Consider the following 5,728-nt stretch of genomic DNA (forward strand, 5'->3'; position numbering starts at 1 on the left):
GTTTTTTTATTAGTGATTTAGAATATACAGTTGACCCTTGAACAACATGGGTTTGAACTGTCCAGGTCCACTTATACATGGATTTTTTTCAGTAAATGTGTGCTGTAGTACTTCACCATCTATGGTTGGTTAAACCGCACATGTGGAACTGTAGCTATGGAAGACTGTAAAGTTATACATGAATTTTCCACTGCAGGTAGGGTTGGCACCCCTAACACCTGTGTCTTACAATGGTCAACTGTCTTTTCAAATCCTTAGTAGCTATTGCACTCTTTTTTGACTTTCTTGTTTATGTCATGCCCATTTTTTTCTATTTGTATAGTCCTCTTATTGTTATTTAATAATAATTCTTTATATTTTTTGTCTTCACCTATGTTTTATTCTTTTCCATTTTGTGAATTTTAATTTATTTATATTTTCCCCAATATTTGTTAATCTTTTTTTTTTTTTTTATGGTTTTGGCTGTGAAGCCATGCTTACAAAAGCTTACCCTACACAAAGTTTTATGATTAATTATTTAAATTTTTCTTCTGTGACCTTTTTATGCTTAATGCTTAATCCATAAGCAGTTTATTCTCAGGTATGATTTGAGAAGAGTCTAACTTATTTTATTTCCAAATGGCTTGGCTGTTAACAAAGTATCACTTAATGAGTAGCCCAGCCTTCCTCACTAATTTGACATGCCTCAGTTATCATAATAGATGTTTTCAAACTATGTTCTGAGGTATTTTAGGCATTCTGTGGTGTGCTCTTGGGATATTCTTGAAGGGCTGGAAACTTCGTAACTGGGATATTCTTCTTACCATCCTTATATCTCCATTGAAATATCTGTGATTTTTTTCTAATTCATTTTTTACATGTTTTAAAATAGTTTCTTCTTTTTTAAGAGGCATAATTGACATATTAGTTTCAGATGGACAATATAACAATTCGATATTTGTATATATTACAAAATGATCATCACAATAAGTCTAGTTAGCATCCATCAGCATACATAGTTACAAATGTGCAGTTTCTTCTTAATTTCTAAAAATCAGTTTTACTGAAGTACACTAAATACAGATATTGTATAACATACACATCAATAAAGTTGTATAACCAGTACTACATTCAAGTTAGAGAACATTTCCATTACTACAACAAACCTCCATTGTGCCTTTGTAGTTTATCTTCTTACTGTACTATTGGCCTCTGGCAACTGTTGATCTGCTTTATACATTATAGTTTAGATTTTTCTAGAAGTTCATATAAATAAAATAATACCAGCAGGTAGTCTTTTATGTCTGGCTTTTTTTTTCACTTAGCATAATGCTTGTGAGATTATCCATGTTGTTCATGTTCAAATAGTTTGTTCCTTTATACAGCAGAGTAGTATTCAGTTATCTGGATATAACACAATTTGTTTATCCATTCACATGTGGATATCTAGGCATCATGAATATGGCTGAGGTTTTGCCTATCATGAATATAGTTATTGTGAACATTCTTATATGGGTCCATATGTGGATATATGTTTTTATTTCTTTAGGGTAAATACCTAAGAGTGGGATTACTGGGTTGAATGGTAAGTGCACATATAATTTTATAAGAAACTTCATAAGAAATTGCCAAGTGGTTTTCTTAAATATCTGTATTATTTTGCATTCCCACCAACAATGTATGAGAATTCGAGTTGTTTTACATGTTTGCCAACACTTAGTATGGACAGTCTCTTTAATTTTAGCCATTCTAGTGTGTAAGTAGTGGTATCTTATTGTGGTTTTAACTGCATTTTCTTAATGGCTAATGTCCTTTGCATTTCAATATAAATTATAGAAGCAGTTTCCCAACTTCTACAAAAAAACCTGCTGATATTTTAATATTGATTTTGTTGAATAAATTTGGAGGCAACAATTTGGGGACAATGACATTGTAACAGTATTGATGAACATGGTATGTATTTTTATTTATTTAAATATTCTTTAACTTGTTTCAGCAAAGTTTGATAATTGACAGGGTACATGTTTTACAAAATTAAAAAAATTATCCCTAAGTATTTCATATTTTGATGTTATGAAGTGGCAGTCTTAAAATTTTTAATTTCTAATTTTTGTTGCTAGTATATAAAATACAATTGATTTATATATATTGATTTTATCCTGTGTACTTGGTAAACTCATTTATTAGTTCTCATGGCTTTATGTGGTGTCCTCAGGATTTTCTGTATGAACATTTTTTCTGAAAAAAAGTTTTCCTTTCTTTCCAAACTGTATATCATTTATTGCTTGTTTTTGCCTTATTTTATTAGTGTAGATGTCCAGTACAGTATTGAATATATATGTGATAAAAGCAGATATCCTTTTTTGTTCCTGATATTAGAGGGAAAGTATTCAGTGTTTTCAGTATTTCACCATATAAGAAAGATGTTAGCTGTAGGTTTTTCAGAGATGCTGTGTTAGTCTGCTTGGGCTGCAATAACAGAATACCACAGACTGGGTGGCTTAAACAACAGAAATGTATTTTCTCATAGTTCCTTAGGCTAGGAGTCCAAAATTAGGGTACTGTTAGGGTTGGTGTCTGGTGAGGGCTCTCTTCCTGACTTACAGATGGCTCAGATGGCTTCTTCTCTGTGAGAGGGGAGAGAGAGAGAGAGAGACAGAGACAGAGACAGAGACAGAGACAGAGGGAGGGAGGGAGGGAGGGAAAGAGACAGAGAGAGGGAGGGAGGGAGGGAGAACTTTCTGGTATCTCTTCCTTTTTTATAAAGAAACTAGTCCTGTTGGGTTAGGGCTTCACTCCTATGACTTAATTTAATCTGAATCATCTCCTTAAAGGCTCTATCTCCAATATAGTCATATGAGGAGTTAGGGCTTCAATTCCAAATGAATCTTGGGGGGACAAAATTCAGACCATAACAGATGTTCTATATCAGATTGAGAAGTTTCTTTATATTTCCAGGTAGCTTAAATATTTATTTTAAATAGCTATTAAATTTTGTGAAATGTTTTTTGCCATCTGTTGAGATGATCATATGTTTTTTTCTTTTCTTTTTTTAGTATATTAATATGGGGAAACATATAATTCATTTTTGGAATGTTAAACCCATCTTTCATTTACTTGCATGTTTTATATGCCTTTCATGTATAGCACTTTAAGTATTTGTTTATTATATGCATATAAGTATAATTTATATATTTTATATATTGGGGAATACAATTTGTTAAAAGTTTGTTAGGGATTTATTTTCATGTCTAAGAAGTTATAAGAGATATTGATCTGTAATTTTCCTCTCTTGCAATGTCTTTGCTTGGTTTTGGATCAAGATGATGTTTACCTTATGCGAGTTGGGAAATTTTCCCTCATCTTCTATTTTATGAAAGAATTTATATAGAATCAATATTATTTTTTACTTAAATGTTTGATAGAATTCCCAGAGATGCTGTCTTGGCTTGAAAATTTCTTTTGGAAAGGTTTTAAACTTGAGTTTAATTTCTATCTTTGTTAAGGGCTGTTTGGGCTATTTATTCCATGTTGAGTCACATCTTTCACGGAATTTTTTGTTTCATCTCAGTTACTGAATTTATTGGCATAAGTTATTCCTCATATTCCTTCCTTATGCTTTTACTTTGTGTAAAGTTTGAGCGATGTCCTTTCTGTCATTCCTGATATTGGTAATTTGTGTCATTTCCCATTTTCCTTGATCAATCTGTCTGGAGGTTTATCAGTTTTTTTCTTTTAAAAAACCAGGTTTTGGTTTCATTGATTTTTCTCTATTGTTTGTACATCTTCTATTTTATAGGTGTGAACTTTTACCTTTATTTTTTTTTAAATCAAGGGACAGAATTCTTTATTTTATGTATTTATTTATTTATTTATTTTTGGCTGAGTTGGGTCTTAGTTGCAACACATGGGATCTTCACTGTGGCACCTGGGATTTTTGTTGCAGCGCACAGGCTCTTTGTTGCGGCACAAGTGTTTCTCTTTAGTTCTGGCATGCGGGCTTTCTCTCTCTAGTTGTGGTGCACAGGCTCCAGAGGGAATGGGATCTGTAGTTTGTGGTGTGTGGGCTCTCTAGTTGAGGCATGCAGGCTCAGTAGTTTTAGTGCACAGGCTTAGTTGCCCCACAGCATGTGGGATCTTAGTTTCTTGACCAGGGATTGAACCTGTGTCCCCGGCATTGGAAGGTGGATTCTTTACCACTGGACCACCAGGGAAGTCCCCTTTTATCTTTATTACTCCTTTCCATTTATTTTGGTTTACATTCCTCTTTTTTTACATCTTTTTAGTTCTTTAAGGTGGAAGATTAAGGAAGATGATGTAAGAGTTTCCTTCTTTTCTAATACAAGCATTTAATGCTATAATTTTCTTTTTAAGCACTGTTTTAGTTGCATTCACATATTGTGATATAGGGTGTTTTCATTTCTTTCAATTACAATATTGGGTTGGCCAACAAGTTCATTTGTTTTTTTCCATAAGATGGCTCTAGTAGCAGTGCTTAGTTGTCTTTAACTTCATTGGAACAATTATGTTAGATTGTTTTGTGACAGCTGTCATATCAGCATGCATTTAAAAAAAATCGAAATTGGTGTAGCCATTTTAATATTGAAGGTGGACGGAAAAAAGCAACATTTTCAGTATATTATTATTTCAAGAAAGGTAAAAATGCAACTGAAACGCAAAAAAAGATTTGTGCAGTGTATGGAGAAGGTGCTGTGACTGATCGAACGTGTCAAAAGTGGTTTGCGAAGTTCCATGCTGGAGATTTCTTGCTGGATAATGTTCCACAGTCGGGTAGACCAGTTGAAGTTGATAGCGATCAAATTGAGACATTAATTGAGAACAATCAACGTTATACCATGCGGGAGATAGCCGACATACTCAAAATATCCGTATCAAGTGTTAAAAATCATTTGCACCAACTCGGTTGTTTCTTGCTTTGATATCTGGGTTCCACATAAGTTAAGTGAAAAAAACCTTCTTGACCATATTTCGGCATGTGATTCTCTACTTAAATGTAATAAAAAAAACATTCCGTTTTTAAAACAAATTGTGACAGGTGATGAAAAATGGATACTGTACAATATGTGGAATGGAAGAGATTGTGGGATAAGGGAAATGAACCACCACCAACCACACCAAAGTCTGGTCTTCCTCCAAAGAAGGTAATGTTGTGTATATGGTGGGATTGGAAGGGAGTCCTCTACTATGAGCTCCTTCCAGAAAACCAAACGATTAATTCCAACAAGTACTGCTCCCAATTAGATCAACTGAAAGTAGCACTCAACAAAAAGGCGTCTGAAATTAGTCAACCGAAAATGTACAATCTTCCATCAGGATTATGTAAGACTGCATGTTTCTTTGATGACCAGACAAAAACTATTACAGCTTGGCTGGGAAGTTCTGATTCATCCACCATATTCACCAGATGTTGCACCTTCAGATTCCATTTATTTTGATCTTTACAAAATTCTCTTAATGGAAAAAATTTCAATTCCCTGAGAGACTGTAAAAGGTGCCTGGAACAGTTCTTTGCTCAAAAAGATAAAAAGTTTTGGGAGGATGGACTTATGAAGTTGCCTGAAAAATGACAGAAGGTAGTGGAACAAAATGGTGAATGCGTTGTTCAATAAAGTTCTTGGTGAAAATGAAAAATGTGTCTTTTATTTTTACTTAAAAACCAAAGGAACTTTTTGGCCAACCCAATATTTCTTAATCCATCATGATTTTTTTTCCTTTGATCCATGTGTTA

At 33.4% G+C, this 5,728-nt stretch overlaps 1 long non-coding RNA gene across 2 annotated transcripts in view; it reads left to right on the plus strand.

Moving 5' to 3' along the window:
• The window catches only part of LOC309659371, a 130,028-nt gene that overhangs the window by 82,101 nt on the left and 42,199 nt on the right, over positions 1-5,728 (plus strand). The window contains exon 3 of one of the 2 annotated variants that reach the window (XR_014262759.1): positions 1,529-5,631. The exons of the other annotated variant lie outside the window; for it this stretch is intronic. This is a non-coding gene — a long non-coding RNA (uncharacterized lncRNA). Of the gene's footprint in view, positions 1-1,528; positions 5,632-5,728 lie in introns of those variants that run through there. 2 annotated transcript variants of the gene reach the window in all.

The sequence above is a fragment of the Balaenoptera physalus genome (genome assembly GCF_965194825.1).
Source record: "Balaenoptera physalus genome assembly, chromosome: 4".
NCBI lineage: Eukaryota > Metazoa > Chordata > Mammalia > Artiodactyla > Balaenopteridae > Balaenoptera > Balaenoptera physalus.